This window comes from Vicia villosa, unplaced genomic scaffold (assembly GCF_029867415.1).
Source record: "Vicia villosa cultivar HV-30 ecotype Madison, WI unplaced genomic scaffold, Vvil1.0 ctg.000182F_1_1, whole genome shotgun sequence".
NCBI classification, from domain to species: Eukaryota; Viridiplantae; Streptophyta; class Magnoliopsida; order Fabales; family Fabaceae; genus Vicia; species Vicia villosa.
The window spans coordinates 1,315,856-1,338,657 of record NW_026705057.1 but is presented as its reverse complement, the minus strand read 5'-3'; the positions used below and the strand labels follow the sequence as shown (position 1 = coordinate 1,338,657).

Genomic DNA, 22,802 nt, shown 5'->3' with positions numbered 1-22,802 from the left:
AACTTCCCCTAACAAGATTGATGATGGATAATGGAATTTTTATTTAGTAAATACTGTCAACCTAATAAATATTCAACATATTACGTTAGTTTAAATGACCGTCACAATTTACATTTGTTGTGGCGGTGTTTAGAAATCGTCATTTTATAAATGCCAAATTTTTACTTTTTCTTGTGATGTATGAAGTGTCAAATAAATAATCTGGGAAACTGTTTAATAAATTATAAAAATAAGAAAGTCATAAAAATAACAAAGGCAAAATATCATTTTTGGTCTCGTATGTTAACCTCGGGGTTCATTTTGGTCTCTTAATTTCAAAAAATTTCATATTGGTCCCTTAACTCTTCAAAAAGTGTCATTTTAGTCCTTTTTGACATATTAGCGACGGATTTAGCGACCGAGTTTTGAGTTTTTCTGCCGCTAATATGACAAAAAGGACTAAAATAACACATTTTGAAGAATTAATGGACCAATTTGAAACTTTTTGAAGTTAATGGACCAAAATGAACCCCGAAATTAACTTATGGGACTAAAAAGAGTATTTTGGCAATAACAAAATTACTATTTTGACACCAATTTCTCCACTTACATCATATTTCACTATTCAGGAATATAATGAACAATGAAATATTATAATAGTAAATAATTTTAGGAAAAAGATATATAATTTTTTCATTTTTTATTTTTAGATTAACGAATTTTTATATAAAATTGTGTGAGTAACCAACTTCATAATTTCATTAACCAATATTTTACATTTCATTAATCAACTATATTTTACTACTAAAATTAATTTCAATATTTGGAGTTTATTAACCAACATTTTCATTTCATTAATCAACTTTATTTTACTATTACTGTTATTTTTAATATATGGGCGCTTATTAACCAACTTCATAATTTCATTAACTAATATTTTACATTTCATTAATCAACATTGTTTTACTATTAAAAACTATTTTTAATATCTGAACATTTATTAACCCACTTTATAACTTTATTAATCAACATAATATATTTCATTAACCAACTTACTAAAAACTATTTTCAATATTTGAGCGTTTATTAACCAACTTTATTATTTTATTAATAAAATTTTTAAATTTTAGTAACCAACTTTTATTTACCACTAAAAATTACTATTTACTGATATTGTTCACGAGTACTATTATACTGTTCTCAGTAAGTAAACAATGGCATAGTGTAAGTATTTAGTGTCATTTTTGATGTCAAGGTGTACTTTAAAAATAAAAAGGAAATAAAAACAAAAGCTAAGTGACATCACAAATAATATCATATGTCTTCCTCAGGTACACATCTACACCATCTATTGACACACTTTGCTATCCAAGGTCTCCAACACCTAAATGGAGGACAATCCGAATCACTATAACAACAAAGCGCTGTAAAAGTAAAAGAGGGCAAAATAATGTAAATTATATTAAATAAAACATTGTGTATAAACTAAATAAGAAAATTTGAAAAGGATATAAATGACTTACGTGGATATAAGAACGCTGTAAAAATAAAAGATGATAAAATAATGTAAATTATATTAGATAAAACATTGTGTATAAACTAAATAACAAAATTTGAAAAGGAAATAAATGACTTCCAAGTACCTTCAATGTTCATAGCAACAAAAAACAGAGAAATTATGATAACTATGACATAAGCAAACAATACAATTTTAGTCATATTTCTTCCTTTTCCATGCATGTAATAAATGGTTTAGTCACTTTATAAATTATAAAGTTGATCTTTCCTTACATCGATAAAAAACATTTCATAAAAAATATTATTAAATATCAATTCAAAATATCATAACTATTATTAAAATATCCCTTATGTTTATTTATATATTTTGTTTGCCTCTTTATGACATTTAATCATGCATATGTGTAATATAGTATCATATATTTTGAGCAGGAAGTCACTATACACGCCAAAATTATGATGCATATGTGTTGTTTAAGAAAAGATTTTAGAGACTTTAAATATAACATAGAAAGAAAGTAAAGACTTTTTATTTTAAATAGCAAACAATTTTATATACTTAAAAAGAAGAAAAGTAGATGATACTTCTAAGATCATCCAGGGCCGTCTTTGAGGGTGTGCAAGGCGGGCTATCGCACAGGGCCTCAAGTTTATTAGAGGTTTAAACTATAGCTAAATAGGGCCACATAAAATATTTGTCATGTTAAATCGTTCTTAAATAGGGCCTCCATTTGTTTTTCTATGGTTAAACTATGTCTAACCTACACAGGGCCTCCAAAAACATGAGACGGCTCTGAGATCATCAATAGTACACTAAAAAAATTAAAGTAAGCAAAACAAAACTTCAATTAAGGGGAGAGTCACAAAAATAACGTTGCAAAAAGGAAAACATAAACTCACCTTCAACCACTCCATTGAGAAGACCACAATTAAGAAATTAGACATCTCACTTTTGAAAGAATCGGTTGAAAGGATGTAAATAAAACAACCTTAAATAATAGAAGAGGTTAGCTGACTGCAAAGCTCACCCTTAAAAACAAATGCATCAAATTGGATGTAAAAAGAGGAGGTGGGCGGTTTGTCGAAAGTATCCATATAAGTCATATCCTCCTTTATAAATAGGTGTATTTGGGAGTTACGAAAGCACTAGTAGTTCTAATAGTGTGTGTGACAATGATAATTACTTCCTTTCTCTTATTCTTTCTCAAGCAACATGAAGCTAGCAATATCAATTAACTAATCAAAAAATTCCAAGGTTGAAGACTATGGCATGTAGGGGTGGACATCGGTTCGGGCTGGTTCGGGCCTAAAACTCCAATCTGGCCCAACTCTAGAGTGACATTTATGGGCCCAATTCCGACCAATTTAAGTCTCATTTTTTTCGATTTTGGGTTGAATGGGGTTTGGGTGACTGAACTGGTTTATTTCGGTTTGCAATAGTAATTGGATCAATATTTTTTTCTTTTTCTTAACTTTTTTAAAATTCTTATGTTTTTGTGCCACTCAAATTTATAGTCCAATTACATTCCACTATGACTTTATTATAATTTAAAAGATGACAAAATAAATTGATCTTTTATAAAAAAAATATTGATTATTTAAATAGCAAAGTTCTAATTATTTCTAAACATATACATTTTATAATTCTCAATAATACAATTTCTTCACCAACTTAATAATGGAAAATAAAATTGGAAGACCAAATAATAGATGATAAATAGATGATTAGTTAGTTAGTTAGATAGTTACACTTGAGCATAATGTTAGTTATTTCAGTTAGTCTCTCAGTGTAACTACCATCTTCCTCTTGTATATATACTGTACTACTATCATTAATATAATCATGAGATATTCTTCTACACTCTCTTCTCTTTTCCATTGGTATGAGCATGGATCACAAACCCTGATATGGTATCATCATCTTCGATCCACACTCTTCCGCATATCTTCTTTCTTCTTCAGTGAGTCTCCTTCGTTTTATGATCGTTCTCATCTTCTTCCTTTCTTCCTCATCTTCTTCGTTTTCTTGCTGCTTCGATCATGCCTCCACGCATTGATACCACTGCACACTACATCACCAATAGTGATGTTGATTCAATGTATTATGTTCATCCTAGTGAAGTTCCTAATTCTCTCGTCATCACTCCTCAATTGAATGACTCCAACTACATTTCTTGGTAACGATCTATGGAACGAGCTCCTGGCGCCAAGAATAAGCTTTCCTTCATCAATGGATCGATTATGGTTCCTGCACCTAACGATCTTAACTGTTCTGCATGGGAGCGTGGCAATTGCCTCGTGCGTTCATGGATCCTTAATTCTGTTAGCCCTGCGATTGTTCAAACAATCATTTTCTTGGAGAATACTCTTGATGCATGGAACGATCTCAAATAACATTTTGCAAAAGTTGATCGCATTCGTGTATCCAATCTACGCATTGAGATAAATAATCTCAAACAAGGTAACAAATTTGTTCTTGACTATTTCACTGAATTACGTGGATTATGGGAAGAATTGAACTCCCAAAGACCAATTCCAATTTGCACATGTGCTCAAAAATGTCGTTGTGTTGCTACGCGAACTGCAAGGGATTTTCGCCTTAAGGATCAAATTATTCAATTTCTCACTAGTTTGAATGAGAAATTCTCTGTTATCAAAACACAAGTTTTGTTGATGGATCCTCTTCCATCTATTAACAAAGTTTACTCAATGGTGATCCAAGAAGAGAGTCACAAAGTTTCATGGCTAATGTGGATGAAGCCAACACTCTTGTTAATACACTTGACCCAAGGAAATTCAATGATCATGGTAAAACTTCCAACTCTTATGGAAGTTCTTCTAATAATAGAAAAGATAGTAGAATTTGTACATTCTGCCACAGGACTGGTCACACCATTGACGTATGCTATCGTAAGCATGTCTTTCCTCAAAACTTCTCCAAAAGACAAGCAAATGCGTCGAATTCTGCATCTGGTGATACACAATTAGTGGCTCATGTTTATGAAGAAGCTTCTGCAACCAATTCAAATGCTAGTATTACTCAAGATCAGATGGCTCAATTGATTAGCTTGCTCCAAAGACAAATTTACTGCCTCCTAACCCTAGCACAAACACTAACACCAATCACATTTCCACTCATGTTGGTATGCCACCACATGAGGTCTCAGGTAAAGCCTTTGTCACAACTGTCTCTTGTTCTACTCTTGCCAAACCTGAATTTTGGATACTTGACTCAGGGGCAAATGATCATGTTTGCTCCTCCTTACATTGGTTTAGTTTCTATCATGAAATTGAAACCATTAATGTGTGTCTCCCCAATGGTTCTGTTATTGTAGCTAAACTTGCAGGCACAATCCAATTTTCCTCTTCTCTACACTTGTCCAATGTGTTGTACACTCCTGAATTCTCACTAAATCTCCTTTCTGTTTCTAAAGTATGTCATTCCATAAACTGTTTCTTTTATTTTTTTGACACTAAATGTTTTATTCAGGATGTGAACACCAAGAGGATGATTGGTTTGGCTAATCAAATTGAAGGTTTGTATAGACTTGTGACAGACCATAAATACCTTGCAACAGAAGCCACCACTACCATTCCCAATGTTTCTCTATCCAACAACAATGTACCTTCTATTTTTACCAATAATTGTAAGGTGATCCCTCCACAAGCTTTATGGCATTTTAGGTTGGGTCATTTATCCCATGCTAGACTCTCAAAAATGTCACAAATGTATCCATCTATTGAAGGATAGAAAAACACTTAGAAAGGGGGGGTTTGAATAAGTGTAGTTTAAAAAACTCTTAAGATAAAAACAATTTGCTCAATGATTTTTATCCTGGTTCGTTGTTAACCAAACTACTCCAGTCCACCCTTGACAAGGTAATTTACCTCAACTGAGGATTTAATCCACTAATCACACAAGATTACAATGGTTTTCCACTTAGATAACCTCTAAGCCTTCTAGAGTATACTGATCACAACTTGATCGCTCTAGGAACACAATTCTTAGATAACCTCTAAGACTTCCTAGAAAATCCGATCACAACTTGATCTTCTCTAGTTACCTTTACAAGTTAATGTAAACAAATTTTTATAAGAGTATTACAATGCTTCTTAGAAAGCTATAATCACAACCGTGATATTTCTCTTAAAGTTTAAGCTTAATCTCACTAAGATATTACAACAGTAATGAAGTGAGGTTGAAGATGAAGTTTAGAGAGCTTTTGATTTGAACAGCGTTTCTGTAAGTTTGCGCAAAGTGTTGTCTTCAGATTCTCATCAGAACTTCTATTTATAGGCATTTGAGAAGATGACCGTTGGGAGCATTTAATGCTTTGCGTAATCCGTACAGCATTGCATTTAATGTTTCACTCTTTTGTCAACTACCTCGAGCCTTGCTTTTGTTGTGTCTACTAACGTTGCCGTTAATAGCTTCTAACGTTCCTTTAGCCCGTTAGCGTAGCCTGCCATCTTGTACTTGCTTCTAATTTGATGTTTGTAGATACAACGTTTGAATATTATCAGAGTACAAAAGCTTGGTGCCGAGCATCTTCTTATCTTCTGACCTTGAAGTGCTTCTAGCGTGATACAGTGAGAACTTTAGTGCTTCTGCTTCTGATCTCAAGTTCTTCGGATGCTTCAATAGACCATGTTCTGATTCTGCTTGACCATCTTCTGATGTCTTGCCAGAGCATGTTCTGATGTTGCATGGTGAACCTTCTGAGTCAGTGCTTCTTGCGCTGATTTTATGCATACTCTTTATATATTTCCTGAAATGGAAATTGCATAGGATTAGAGTACCAATTATCTCATACAAAATTCATATACATTGTTATCATTAAAACTAAGAATATTGATCAGAACAATTCTTGTTCTAACAATCTCCCCCTTTTTGATGATGACAAAAACATATATAATTGATATGAATTTGCAATCAGAATATCAAACGGCTAAAGACGATTAGAGAATTATAGCCTAAGCATATAATTATAGTGTGTGAATGTGTATCCCCCTGAGATTAACAATCTCCCCTTAAATAAATACCAGAAGAATATTAAATAAAGGACTTCCCTGAGTATTTTTCATTTCAGTTGAGACGTTCACAAATGCCTATATCTTCAGAACATTCAGAGCTAATGCTTCTTGCTTCCATAGGACAGCTTCAGAGCATTGAATTTCTTCTTGAGTCATTGCATGCTTGATTGGATCAGAACATTCTTGAATGTACCAGAGCATCATCAGAGCATCTCTACAACCTGAAATGTTTCAAAAACAAACTAGACAGCAAGTGTCAAAGCATGAATGAATCAGAACATATAGAATGTATCAGAGCATATAGAATGCATCAGAACATAAGATATGTATTAGAGTACATAAACAGTATCTGAGCATATAATATATAAGAATGTGTTAGAGAATATTCTATTACAAGAATATCAGAACATTCTTCCTTCTTGCTTCTGATCATGAAGCTTCACAGCACCCAGCTTGCTTCAATTTCCATGAGTAGGTTTCTTTACAGAATTGCGTTTCCCCACGTCTTTGCTTCTCATGTTGAGCTTTTTCAGAATATCTTCAATCCTGCAAAAATCTCAAAAAACATAGAACTAGCAATTTTTGTTAGAAATGTGGAGACTTACTCCCAGCAACTGATATAAATAATCAAATCAATTATCACATTTTCTCCCCCTTTTTGTCATAACATCAAAAAGCATAAAAGATTCAAATGAAAAACAAACAAAATGAGAGAAGATAAAAGATTTCATTCATGAGAATTAATCAGAAGATACAAGGGATAAGAAGGCAGATACACAACATATGCAAGAAAAGGAGATATCTAAGACCAAACAACTATGACTAGCCTAGTTTAGAAACTATCTGGGCTAGAAGACCTTGAATCTCATTGTTGCTCTCAGTCTGCTTCTGGATAAATGAGAGAAACTCATTGTTGGTATCTTCTTGCTTGTCCAGGCGAGAAGCTAGGTCAGCTTGATTCTTTTGAATAACCTCTAAGGTCTTCACCAGAAGAGAGGTTTCTCCGGAAGAAGAAGCTTCATAACTTCTGTTCAGAGGGACAGCATTCTCAACAGTAGCATCCAATGTGAGAACATCATCATGATTTTCCTCAGCAGGAATGTTCTTAGAAGGATGTGTCTTAGCATCAGCTTCTTCCATAGAAGCATCTTCTCCATACGCAGGAGCAGAAAGATTAGAATCTCCATTCTCGAGTGCTTGAAGAATGGTAGCAAGATTTCTTGGAGGAGTGGGACCAGCAACTTCCGGAGGATAGACAACTTCTGGAATGACCATATCAGGAGCCTCTTCAGAAGGATGTTCCCTTAGAAAGTCAAACAGCCACTTGAAGTCTCTAGTCAGAACTGGATACTTTGGTCTCCAAACAACAATCTCCCTACAAGGGTTACCATCCAGCTCATCTACATACATCTTCTCATCAAGAGATCTCCAGTTTCTGATGGGATGATAATATCTACCATCATCAACTTCCAAGAAGTATCCAGAAGAACCAGGGGCATCAGCCACGAATCTTCTCTGGACTTCCATAGCTTCAACCTGAAAATCCTGTCGAAAGCTTCTCCAAAGATTTCGAGTAGAAACATCATCAAGGTTGTTTTAGAAAGCATCTGACAAAATTTCCATCCTGCTGGTGAAATCATGTTTGAACACCTCAAAGAAGATACGATAAGGAGGTTCAAGACGATTGAAAGTGAATTTGTAGTCAGGGTAAAGAAGGCAGTATGGTTTGGATTTTCTGGAAGGTAAGGGATGGGATAGAGAAGGTGTAGATTCTGTGGTAATGGTGGAAGAAGATGGAATATCAAAAGGTGTTAGGGGAAATAAATTTAGTGGTTCAGGGTTCAGAACTCGTGTAGAAGGAGGTGGTTGGGGAGAATTTGGTATGGTGAAGGTGTTTTGAGGCTTAGAAGGAGGTGGCTTACTCTGAGAAGAACTAGTAGCTCTCAAGGCATGGAGAGAATCCCTGATGCGTTTCTCTTGATATTCTGGGGTATTCACCTTATCAGGATCATATGACAGTTTTGGCTTCTTGGTTGCCTTTGATTCTACTTATGAAGCTTTCCTTTTCAATCTCTTTTCTTTCTTCTTCTGTTCTTTCTTCTTTAACTCAGCCAACGATGGAAGAGTTCGTCCTCTAATCCATGCAGGATCAACAGAAGATTGAGCAAGGACACATGTCTTCAAGTACCGCTTAACATACTTGTGTAGCTCTTCTTTGAATAGCAGTGAGAAGTTCTCAACAGAAGATCTTCTGGTTAGAATATATGGAAATATTCTTGGATCAGAAGTAACCTTCTCAATCAGAAGCATCCTTTGGAGATCAACAGCAGTCAGAACATGTCCGTGATCGACACAAAAGAACTTTGGAGTGCCAACAACTTTTAGAGCGCCCATCATATCACTTTCCACCAGAATATCAGAGATCATTCTAGCGAGAGGAATGGTGTTCTTCTTGAAATCAGGAAATTTCTTCCGTTCTTCATCTCTTGATTCTTCAATATTTGTTCTCAAATGTTGAAAAAGAATTGTTGAGAGAGAAACTTGAGTACCTTTCCCAATGCAGAAGAGAGCATACTTCTGATCTTGATTCACATAAGTAGCAGTGAAAGACCTCTTTATGTGATAAAGAGTTGCCAGATGAATTTCAGCCCAAACTCTATAAAACGGCTTCAGCATTGTAGTTTGATTTGGTGAAGCTTTGAAAGAACACAATTCCTCATCAACTTCTTCCCAAGAAACTCTACTAGGTTGAGCGCATGTGGTTCCTTCTGAATCATCAAGACCATACATCATTCTAATCATCTTTTCAGTTACAACAACTTCATGCCCTAGAACAAAAGAGATGATAGCAGTTGGAGTAATGGTTGCATGCGTCCAGAAATCCATCACCAAGTGAGGATAAACGGGTCTAATCAGTCTCTCAAAGTATTTCGACCATCCTTGAGTCAACATCGTATCCTTGACATTGAAACCATGCTGCAAAAGATTTTCAAAATACACCATTGTTTCAGACAAGACTTCAAGTTCTCCAGTCGGAATAGAACAAGTCTTCAAAGGACAATAACCAAACTTACGATGAACACAATGAGCAGAAGACATTTCAAGTTGTGAACTTGTTGATGAAAGCATGAAGATATTCTAAGAGATTCGGTTAGAATTAGGGTTTATGCAACAAGGAGGGAAAAAGATATAGATATGAAAACGAAGAGACAATGAATGAAGAGAGAGAAAGAATGAAATGATTATGGAGAAGTGTTTGAAAAGGTAAAAAGATTTGAAACGAAATGCACTTGAGTGTTTAAATATAATGATAAAATGCATTTAATGAAGAATGACGTTAGGAGAGAAAATTATGATAAATAAAGTGATTTGCACAGTTACCTAGGGCGGCGTCTCCTCAACTGTACGCATGCTTGTCCAAATAGAGTAAACATGTGTTTAACATCTGGAAAGCTAGTAACAGTTGTTTTGCTTTAAAAGAACTTCTGAATCAACTTAGATAATGAAACGTTTGTAATAACAAAATCTGAACTTCTAATTGATCATTATCAGAACTTCTTATAAGAAAAAGAATCACTTCAGAACTAACTATACGTCAGAACTTGTCATCTTGTCATTCTGGACATAAATCCATACTGATATTTTTCAGAATGAACTTAAACCTATCTTCAGCAAGGGGTTTTGTAAAGATATCAGCCCATTGGTGGTCTGTATCCACAAAGTTTAAAGAGAGAACACCCTTCTGAACATAGTCCCTAATGAAATGATGTTTGATCTCAATATGTTTAGCTTTGGAATGTAAGATGGGATTATTAGATAAACATATAGCAGAAGTATTATCACAGAAGATAGGAATGTTACTCTCATATATCTGGTAATATTCTAACCGACTCTTCATCCAGAGCATCTGTGTACTACATCCAGCAGCAGCAACATATTCTGCTTCTGTTGTAGAGAGGGCAATAGTAGCTTGCTTCTTATTGTACCAGGAGATTAGATGACTTCCAAGAAATTGACAACTTCCAGAAGTACTCTTTCTTCCAATTCTATCTCCAGCGTAATCAGCATCACAATATCCTACTAAGTTGTAATCTTTAGATCTTCTGTAGACTAAACCAACGTTAGTAGTACCTTTCAGATACCTCAGAATTCTCTTAACAGCTATTAAGTGAGATTCTCTAGGATCTGATTGGAATCTTGCACACAGACAAACACTGAATAAAATATCAGGTCTAGAAGCAGTGAGATATAGAAGAGATCCAATCATACCTCTGTACAACTTCTGATCTACCTTCTTACTTACCTCATCCTTACCTAAGATACACGTTGGATGCATAAGAGTCTTTGCTTCTTTGCTTTCAGAAAGATTAAACTTCTTCTGAAGTTCTTTCACATATTTGGTTTGGTGAACATACATTCCTTCTGATGTTTGATTGATTTGAATCCCAAGAAAATACTTGAGTTCTCCCATCATGCTCATTTCAAACTCAGCCTGCATAGACTTAGCAAACTTATTCCCAAGTGTAGCATTAGTTGTTCCAAAGATAATATCATCAACATAAATTTGGCAAATTAAAAGATCCTTTTTAAAGGTTATACAAAAGAGAGTAGTATCCACTTTTCCTCTAGTGAAACCATTATCCAGAAGGAAAGAACTTAATCTTTCATACCAATCTCTAGGAGCTTGCTTCAATCCGTATAATGAATTTTTTAATTTAAAAACATGTTCTGGAGACTTAGCGTCCTCAAAAACAGGAGGTTGGTGGACATATACTTCTTCATCTATATAACCATTTAAGAAGGCACTCTTAACATCCATCTGATATAGAGTGATGTTATGTTGAGTGGCAAAAGAAATTAATAGAAAAATAGATTCTAACCTGGCCACTGGTGCAAAGGTTTCTGTATAGTCAATACCTTCTTGTTGACTATAGCCCTGAGCCACCAGTCTGGCTTTGTTTCTTACCACTTCTCCCTTTTCACTTAGCTTGTTTCTGAAGACCCACTTTGTACCAATGATGTTAAATCCTTTTGGTCTAGGAACAAGATCTCACACATCATTCCTTGTAAACTGATTTAGTTCTTCTTGCATGGCAATTATCCAATCCACATCTTCTAGAGCTTGATCAACAGAAGTTGGCTCAATCAAAGAGACAAGACCTAATTGACATTCTGCATTGTTCTTAAGGAATGCTCTTGTTTTGATAGGATCATCCTTCTTTCCAAGAATGACATCTTCTGAATGAGCAAATATGAGTCTATAAGATCTTCTGACTATTGGCTCTTCAGAAATTCTGAGATTCTCTAAAGATGCAGCAACTTGATCTTCTGCTCCTTTGCTTCTGAGATCTTCAGCTTCTGAAACTTTGCTTCTCGGAATTTCAGCTTCTGATATCAATATCTATATCTGCAAAATTCTCAAACTGCTTTGGCTTTTCAAGATCAAGCTTATCATCAAATCTTATATTGATTGATTCTTCTACAACCAATGTTTCAGTATTGTATACTCTGTAGCCTTTAGAGCGTTCAGAATAGCCAAGAAGGAAACACTTCTGTGCCTTAGAATCAAACTTACCAAGATGATCTTTAGTATTCAGAATGAAACAAACACATCCAAAAGGATGAAAATATGAAATGTTGGGCTTTATGTTCTTCCACAATTCATAAGGAGTCTTATTTAGAATAGGTCTTATAGAGATTCTATTCTGAATATAACATGCAATGTTTATTGCTTCTGCCCAGAAATGCTTAGCCATATTGGTTTCATTGATCATGGTTCTGGCCATTTCTTGTAGAGTCCTATTCTTTCGTTCTACAACTCCATTTTACTGTGGAGTTCTAGGACAAGAGAAATTATGGGCAATTCCATTTTCTTTGAAGAACTCCTCAAAGAATCTGTTCTCAAATTCACCACGATGATCACTTCTGACCTTTATGATTTTACACTCTTTCTTAGATTGAATCTGAGTGCAGAATCCAAATAACACTAAATGAGACTCATCCTTGTGTTTTAAGAACTTTACCCATGTCCAGCGGCTATAATCATCTACGATGACTAATCCATATTTCTTCCCTCCGACAGACGCTGTTTTGACTGGGCCAAACAGATCAATGTGCAGAAGTTCTAGCGGCCAAGAGGAAGAAACAACATTCTTAGACTTGAATGCAGGTTTGGAGAACTTGCCCTTCTGACATGCTTCACAAAGAGCATCTGATTTGTATTTCAGATTAGGGAGTCCTCTGACCAGATTTAGTTTGTTAATCTGAGAAATCTTTCTCAAACTAGCATGTCCTAATCTTATGTGCCAGACCCATTGCTCTTCAAAAACAGACATAAGACAAGTTTCCTTCTGATTCTTAAGATCTTGAAGATCAGTCTTATAAATGTTATTCTTTCTCTTGCCTATAAATAGGATTGAGCCATCCTTCTTACTTACAGCCTTGCAAGAATTTTGATTAAAGATTATGTCATAATCATTGTCACTTAATTGACTTATGGATAACAAGTTATGAGTTAATCCATCTACCAGAAGAACATTAGTTATAGAAGGAGAGTTACCATACTTTATGGTTCCTGAGCCAATTATCTTGCCCTTCTGATCTCCTCCGAACTTAACTTCTCCAACAAATTTAAGCACCAGGTCTTGGAACATAGACCTTCTTCCCGTCATGTGCCGAGAGCACCCAGAGTCCAGGTACCATGACATGTTTTCCTTTGTCTTCTTTGCAGCCAAGGATATCTGCAATAGGAATAATCTTTTCCTTAGGTACCCACATTTTCTTGGGTCCTTTCTTATTAGTTCTCCTCAAGTTCTAATTGAACTTGGGTTTAGCATTATAAATAATAGGAGGAACAACATGATAATTTTTGTTCTGAATTACATGATATTTCCTAGGTTGTGTCACATGCTTCTTAGTGTGTGTTATGTGAAAGCTTTTGGCATGTGATGTGAGCCTAATATCATGGGAGTGGCCATACTTGAACTGATCATACAATGGCTTGTATGTGATTTTCATATCATCAACAAGTTCAATTTTGTATGGGGTTTCACCCTCATAACCAATGCCAACTCTCTTGTTTCCATAAACAACATATATCATAGAAGCAAGGTGACTTCTGCCAATACTTCTAGATAAGAACTTCCTAAAGCTCAAGTCATATTCTTTCAGAATATGGTTCATGGTAGGAATGGACTTTTCTGATTCAAAAGGAGATCCAATATCTTTGGATAATTTTAAAACTTTTTCCTTCAGTTCAAAATTTTCCATTTCCAGCTTCTTAGTTTCAGATTCAAATAGCTTTTTCAGCTTTTTGTATTTGATACTAAGATGAGCCTTAAGTTCCAGAAGTTATGTTAGACTGGAAACTAACTTTTCTATAGATAGTTCAGAAAATACCTCTTAAGAATCTGATTCTGATGTAGATTATGATCCATCATCAATAGTGGCCATCAGTGCAATGTTTGCCTGCTCGCCTTCAGAGTCTGATTCTGATTCTGATGCATCTGAATCATCCCATGTTGCCATAAGACCTTTCTTTTGAAACTTCTTTTGGGGTTTCTCCTTCTGAAGCTTTGGACACTCATTCTTGTAGTGACCTGGCCCATTGCATTCATAGCACATGACCTTCTTCTTGTCATATCTTCTGCTTCTAGAAGATTCTCCTTTTTCAAGCTTCTTAGAACTTTTGAAGTTCTTGAACTTCTTATGTTTGCTCTTCCAGAGTTGGCTAACCCTTCTGGAAATCATGGACAGTTCGTCTTCTTCTTCTGATTCTGATTCTCCAGAATCTTCTTCTTTAGCCTGAAAAGCGTTAGTGCATTTTTTATAATTAGATTTTAATGCAATAGACTTACCTTTCTTCTAAGGTTCATTAGCGTCAAGCTCAATTTCATGACTCCTCAGGGTGCTGATCAACTCTTTCAAAGAAACTACATTCAGATTCTTTGCTATCTTGAATGCAGTCACCATTAGGCCCCATCTTCTAGGCAAGCTTCTGATGATCTTCTTGACATGATCAGCTTTGGTGTATCCCTTGTCGAGAACTCTCAATCCAGCAGTTAGCATTTGAAATCTTGAGAACATTGTCTCAATGTTTTCATCATCCTCCATTCTGAAGGCTTCATATTTCTGGATCAAAGCAAGAGCTTTAGTCTCCTTGACTTGGGCATTTCCTTCATGAGTCATTTTCAATGATTCATATATGTCATAGGCAGTTTCCCTGTTAGATATCTTCTCATACTCGGCATGAGAGATAGCATTCAGCAAAACAGTCCTAGACTTGTGATGATTCTTGAAATCTTTCTTTTGTTCATCACTCATTTCTTGTCTTGTTAGCTTGACACCACTAGCTTTCACTGGATGTTTGTAACCATCCACCAGAAGATCCCATAAGTCACCATCTAATCCAAGAAAGTAACTTTCGAGTTTATCTTTCCAATATTCAAAGTTCTCACCATCGAATATTGGTGTTCTAGTGTAGCCATTATTACCATTTCCATTGTATTGCTCAGCAAAGCCAGATGTAGATGTAGGTGGAGGAGTTTCAACCATCTTGACTTTGCGTTTTTCTCTTCCTGAATCTATTCTAACACGGTTAAGTGCTTGCACCTAGAACCGGCGCTCTGATGCCAATTGAAGGATAGAAAAACACTTAGAAAGGGGGGTTTGAATAAGTGTAGTTTAAAAAACTCTTAAGACAAAAACAATTTGCTCAATGTTTTTTATCCTGGTTCGTTGTTAACCAAACTACTCCAGTCCACCCTTGACAAGGTGATTTACCTCAATTGAGGATTTAATCCACTAATCACGCAAGATTACAATGGTTTTCCACTTAGATAACCTCTAAGTCTTCCAGAGTATACTGTTCACAACTTGATCACTCTAGGAACACAATGCTTAGATAACCTCTAAGACTTCCTAGAGAATCCGATCACAACTTGATCTTCTCTAGTTACCTTTACAAGTTAATGTAAACAAATTCTTATAAGAGTATTACAATGCTTCTTAGAAAGCTATAATCACAACCGTGATATTTCTCTTAAAGTTTAAGCTTAATCTCACTAAGATATTACAACAGTAATGAAGTGAGGTTGAAGATGAAGTTTAGAGAGCTTTTAATTTGAACAGCGTTTCTGTAAGTTTGTGCAAAGTGTTGTCTTGAGCTTCTCATCAGAACTTCTATTTATATGAGTTTGAGAAGATGACCGTTGGGAGCATTTAATGCTTTGCATAATCCGTACAGCGTTGCATTTAATGTTTCACTCTTTTGTCAACTACCTCGAGCCTTGCTTTTGCTGTGTCTACTAACGTTGCCGTTAATATCTTCTAACGTTCCTTTTGTCAGTCAGCATAGCCTGCCATCTTGTACTTGCTTCTGATTTGATGTTTGTAGATAGAACGTTTGAATATTATCAGAGTACAACAGCTTGGTGTAGAGCATCTTCTTGTCTTCTGACCTTGAAGTGCTTCTAGCGTGATACCATGAGAACTTCAGTGCTTCTGCTTCTGATCTCAAGTTCTTCTGTTGCTTCAATAGACCATGTTCTGATTCTGCTTGACCATCTTCTGATTTCTTGCCAGAGCATGTTCTGATGTTGCATGCTGAACCTTCTGAGTCAGTGCTTCTTGCGCTGATTTTATGCATACTCTTTATATATTTCCTGAAATGGAAATTTCATAGGATTAGAGTACCATATTATCTCATACAAAATTCATATACATTGTTATCATCAAAACTAAGAATATTGATCAGAATAATTCTTGTTCTAACATCTTTTACAATGACAATAAAGTTGTGTGTGATGTCTGTCATTTTGCTAGACATAAGAAACTTCCATATTCATTAAGTTCTTCTAAAGCATCACAAAATTTTAAGTTACTCCACTTTGACATATGGGGTCCCATATCAATCAATTCTATTCATAATCAGAAATATTTACTCCACTCATGTTAGACAGTTTATTAGCCTCATTAAAAATCAGTTTCATATCTGCCCTAAGTATGTTAGGACTGATAATGGTCCTGAATTCTTGTTACCTCAATTCTATGCCTCTAAAGGTATTGTTCACCAAAAATCTTATGTTGAGTCCCCTCAACAAAATTCTAGAGAAGAGAGAAAACACCAACATCTTCTTAATGTAGGTCGTGCCTTACTCTACCATTCCAACCTACCCAAACAATATTGTTCTTATGCTGTTAGCTATGGAGCATTCATCATAAATAGAGTCAACACACCTTTAATAAATCATCAATATCCTTATCACATACTCCACAATATACCTCCTGATATAACTCAAATTAAAGTTTTTGGATCCCTCTGTCATGCTTCAACCTTAACCAGCCATTCCACCAACTTAGACACTAGAGCCAGAAAATCTCTTTTCCTTGGTTATGCTGTTGGGTATAAAGGATCCATCCTGCTTGATATTCATTCTCTTACCATTTTCATCTCTAGGAATGTTACACATCATGAACATATCCTTCCCTACCATAAACAATCTGATTCCATCACCCAAAATTGGGAATATTTCAGTACCTTGGAATCCAAGCAACAGTCCATTGAGCCACAATCCTTACCTAATCCCAATGTTAATCAATCTCTCCCTATTATTCCAAATTCCATTCAACCCCTCAATGTCATTCCTGACCCTTTTGTTTACCATGATGATCCTCAGTCACAAACACCTATCTCCCCTCAGCCACAACCTAATCTCCCACTCCAACCTAATACTCGTGTTTCTTCTCGAGTCAAAAATCCTCCATCCCATCTCAAGGACTATGTCTGTACTACCTTAAATAACGCACAAAGACAATCATCCTCAGGTACTCCTTACTCTCTCTCAAACTTTATTTCTTATTCTAATCTTTCTCCTTCACATCATCTTTTTATCCTATCTGTTTCAACCAACCATGAACCCAAAACCTATAAAGAGACTTGCAAATATGAATGTTGGAATCAAGCTATGATGTTAGAGTTAGATGCTCTTGAACAAACAGGCACTTGGTCGATTGTAGATCTTCCATCCAATGTGAAACCTATTGGTTGTCGTTGGGTATATAAGGTGAAACATAAATCTGATGGCAACATTGAGAGATTTAAAGAACGCCTTATTGCTAAAGGATACAACCAAATAGAAAGGGATTGATTACTCTAATACTTTCTCACTAGTGGCTAAACTCACCACAGTCAGACTTGTTCTTGCTTTGGCTTCACCTCAGAATTGGTATCTCCACCAACTGGACGTAAACAATGTGTTTCTGCATGGTGACTTGCATGAGGATGTATACATGGTTATACCACCAGGAGTTTAGACATCTAAACCTAACCAAGTCTGCAAACTTATCAAACCCTTATATGGATTTAAACAAGCAAGCAGACAATGGTTTGAAAAACTGACTTCCTTTCTCATTCGTCATGGATACATACAAGCCACATCTGATCACTCATTGTTTGTCAAGAAAACACCATCTACATTCACGATTCTACTTGTGTACGTTGATGATGTTATCTTAGCTGGTGATTCATTACATCAATTTCAATCCATCAAAGACATCTTCCATCAACAATTAAAGATAAATGATCTTGGGATCCTTAAATATTTTTTGGGATTGGAAGTGGCTCACTCCAAACGAGGTATATTCATATGTCAATGCAAATACTGCCTTGATCTCCTTAGTGATTCAGGTTTTTTGGGTTCTAAACCTACTACCACACCATCTTATCCTTCAACCAAATTGTGCCATGATAATAGTCCCAAGTTTACTGACATTCCTTCTTACAGAAGACTTGTTGGTAGATTGATATATCTCAACATTACACGGCCAGACATAACCTTTATCACACAACAACTCTGTCATTTTCTCTCCAAACCATCGACACAACACTACAAAGCTGCTTGTCATGTCCTTAGGTATTTGAAACATTGTCCATGCCAAGGTTTATTCTACCCTCGCAATTCTTCTCTCCATGTCACCAGTTTTACTAATGCAGACTGGGCCGGTTTCTTTGATACCAAGAGATCAGTTTCTGGATCTTGCTTCTATCTAGGAAACTCTCTCATTTCATGGTGCACCAAGAAACAAACAACAGTTTCCTGTTCATCATCTGAGGCAGAATATCGAGCTCTAGCTGCAGCCACGTGTGAACTACAATGGATACTCTTTCTCCTTCGGGATATGTCCATCACTTGCACACAGATCCCTGTCTTATTCTGTGACATTCAAAGTGCCCTACATATTGTAGCCAATCCAGTGTTTCACGAACGAACCAAGATCCTTGACATTGATTGTCATATAGTTCGAGAAAAGTACCTTGCTGGTGTTATGAAGTTGCTCCCCGTTACTTCTCACAATCAGCTTGCTAATTTTTTTTTACCAAATCTCTCCTTCCTAAGCCCTTTCAATCTCTGAAATCCAAGTTGAATTTGTTAAACATTTCCAAATTCCAACTTGTGGGCGCCTAATAGATGATAAATAGATGATTAGTTAGTTAGTTAGGTAGTTACACTTGAGCATAATGTTAGTTATTTCAGTTAGTCTCTCAGTGTAACTACCATCTTCCTCTTGTATATATACTGTACTACTATCATTAGTATAGTCATGAGATATTCTGCTACACTCTCTTCTCTTCTCTTTTCCATTGTTATGAGCATGGATCAAAAACCCTAATACGAAACCCAAATTTCACATAGAACTTTACATTAGAATTTTTACAAAATTTTACTAACATTCCCGGCCAGATAAAACATTTTACTCCAAAATATATATTCCTAAACAAGTCCACTCCAACAATTACAAACACAATTTTATTTTACAATTGTAAATCACTCCAAAAACTTGTGGATAAAATTGTGGATAGAACTAGTGGACAAAACTTAGAACATAAACCTGCATTTAAGGAAATACAGAGTCAAAATATTGCGGTAAAAAATTATAAACATGTTCAGAAAAAATTGAAACTAATAATAGAAAAACAAAACCACAACTAAGGCTTAAACACAACTTAAAATTCTTCCAACTTACTAGCTCCAACCACAACCACATATCGAACTTTTTAGCTCTAACCACAACCATAGACCCAACTTTTCAGCTATAACTACATAACCAACTATCATACATCTCAAGAAACAAAGATTCCCAAAAATAATTTATAATATTAGAAACAGTAGTACTGAGAAACACAACTAAATAAAAAATATTAATAAAATCTTAACTTTTGCATTAGAAGAATAGGTAACAAATCGTACCTAAACATACATACAAAATGAACTGTTAGTTCAAAACAAAATACCATCTCAAAATTAAGTAAAATTAAGTAAAATAAATTAAAGGGCAAATCTAAATCCTACAAAAAATTAAACATCAACTCTTTATATTTGAGTTTACCTTCCTTACCTTCCTATTGAGATTGAAAATTAACACTGAATCTACACCAAACCTAACATTAAAACATTAAAGAAAAGAAGATAAAAAAATTAAAAAATTTAAATCTAATTATAAAATGAGTTCAACTAGAGAGAAGAAGAAACAACTAGAGAGATGAAGAAATATAAATAAATCTATGAACATTGGTTATGAAAAAGAAGAAACCATGTTGAATATTATGTTTGTTAGAAGAAATATAGAGAAAACATGGAGAAATGAGAGAAGAAACAAAGAAGATAGTAGAAAGAAATGAGAGAAGAAGCAGAGAAATGTGAATGTGAGCGAAGGCTAGGGTTTCTAAGTAGTAATATATATGTGTTACTGGCTTTGGGTTTCCTGTTCGACTGAACATCCATCCTAATTGATTTATGTTAATTAAAATAATAATAATATAAGGTTGTAAATCGATCGGTTGCGGCTTCTTTAGGATTGAATTTCACAAATCGATCTAAACCGTCATTATCCTAACACAACCGCCTGAACAATCCGAATAATCTGATGACCCGATTTTGACCCGAACGAATGCTAACAAGTAGCATGGGTTGGACGGTTAGCTTCAGATAATTTTCTTTTGTCCACCCGTAATATTGTTATGTTGATATCGTTGTGAAGGCGAAGTGACAATGTGAATGTTGCTGTTGTTGTTTTGTTGAAGATTGACGTACATAGATATGAGAGTACCATTGTGTAGGCGTCTCTGTTGTTATGACGATTGTGTGATAATGTAATGATGATGTTTCATGTTCAAATATAAATGTGCCATGTTGATGATGATTATGTATTGCTACTTTGAAATACTGCTATGTTTTTCTATATTTGTTAGATGGTATATTGCAAAGACGGTGAATGATTAGCGTGTGCATTTGATTAAATTGTTGGTGCATTTCATTGTTCATCAATATAATGAACGGTGAAATATTATTACAATAAATAATTTTTGAAAAATACATATAATTTTTTTTATTTTTTATTTTTTATTTTTTATTTTTAGATTAAACAATTTCGATATAAAACTGTATGATTATCCAACTGTATAGTTCCATTAACTAATATTTTACATTTCATTAATCAACTTTATTTTACTAAAAATTAATTTCATTATTTGAATGTTTATTAACTAATTTCATTAACCAAGATTTTTATTTTATTAATCACCTTTGTTTTACTACTAAAAATTATTTTCAATATTTGAGTGTTTATTAACCAACTTCTCAATTTCATTAAATAATATTTTACATTTTATTAATTAACATTGTTTTACTACTACCAATTATTTTTAATATCTGCACATTTATTAACCGCTTCATTACTTTATTAATTAACACTGTATTTTTCATCAACCAACTTTGTATACTATTAAAAACTATTTTTAATATATGAGCGTTTATTAACCAGCATCACAATTTTATTAAATAATATTTTATTTCATTAACCAATTTTTATTTACTATTAAAATTACTATTCACTGGTATTATTCACGAGTACTATTACAAAATGTAGCCGAGTGTAAGTATTTAGTGTCATTAAATAAAAACAAAATCTAAGAGTCATCATAAATTTTATCATAGGTCTTCCGCATGTCCACATCTATACCATCTATTGACACACCTTGCTATCCAAGGTTTCCAACACATAAATGGAGGACAATCCGAATCACTAGAACAATAGAACGCCGTAAAAGTAAAAGTGATAGAATAATGTAAATTATATTAAAAAAAAACATTATGTATAAACTAAATAAGAAAATTTGAAAAGGATATAAATGAGTTACGTGGATATAACAATGCTGTAAAAATAAAAGATGATAAAATAATGTAAATTATATTAGATAAAACATTGTGTATAAACAAAATAAGAAAATTTGAAAAAGGATATAAATGACTTCCAAGTACCTTCAATGTTCATAGCAGCAAAAATAAAAGAAATTATGATAAGCAAACAATACAATTTTAGTCATATTTCTTTCTTTTCCATGTATGTAATAAATGGTTTAGTCACTTTATAAATTATAAAGTTGATCCTTCCTTACATCGATAAAAAATATTTCATAAAAAATATTATTAAATGTTAATCCAAAATATCATAACTATTATTAAAATATCTCTTATGTTTGTTTACATATTTTGTTTGCCTCTTTATGACATTTAATGATGCATATGTGTAACATAGTATCATATATTTTGAGCAGGAACTCACTATACAAGTCCAAATTACGATGCATATGTGTTGTTTAAGAAAAGATTTTAGAGACTTTAAATATCACATAGAAAGAAAGTAGATACTTTTTATTTTAAATAGAAAACAAATTAAAATAAATTTAAAAAAGAAGAAAAGTAAGCAAAACAAAACTTCAATTAAGGGGAGTCACAAAAATAACTTTGCAAAATAGGAAAACATAAACTCAACTTAACCACTCCATTGAGAAGACCACAACTAAGAAATTAGACACCTCACTTTTGAAAGAATCGACTGAATGGATGTAAATAAAACAACCTAAAATAACATAAGAGGTTAGTTGATTGCAAACCTCACCCTTAAAAACAAATGCATCAAACCGGACGTAAAAAGAGGAGGTGGACGGTTCATCGAAAGTATCCATATAAGTCATATCCTCCTTTGAACATGGTTTTATAGTCACGTCTCCTATAAATAGGTGTATTTTGGAGTTCCGAGGGCACTAAAGGATCAGAGAGCAACTTCTTTAGGGGTGTTAATCACATTCATCATGTACGAGTATGAGGTTCTTAGAGCTATAATTTTTTTTCTTTATTAGATATTTCTCAATGGATGGATCTTCATTTGAAATTTTGAAATCCTTTGTAGGAATTTAGAGGTACCCCCGCAGT

General features: G+C 34.3%; 1 long non-coding RNA gene across 1 annotated transcript; it reads right to left on the bottom strand.

The window, feature by feature from the left end:
- Positions 1-1,095: 1,095 nt before the first annotated feature.
- LOC131625064 (uncharacterized) lies at positions 1,096-1,837 on the bottom strand. The gene is made up of 3 exons (XR_009290725.1): positions 1,623-1,837; positions 1,503-1,517; positions 1,096-1,403 (listed from the first exon to the last, which is right to left on the bottom strand). It is a non-coding gene; the product is annotated as an uncharacterized LOC131625064 (long non-coding RNA).
- Between the last annotated feature and the right edge of the window lie 20,965 nt (positions 1,838-22,802).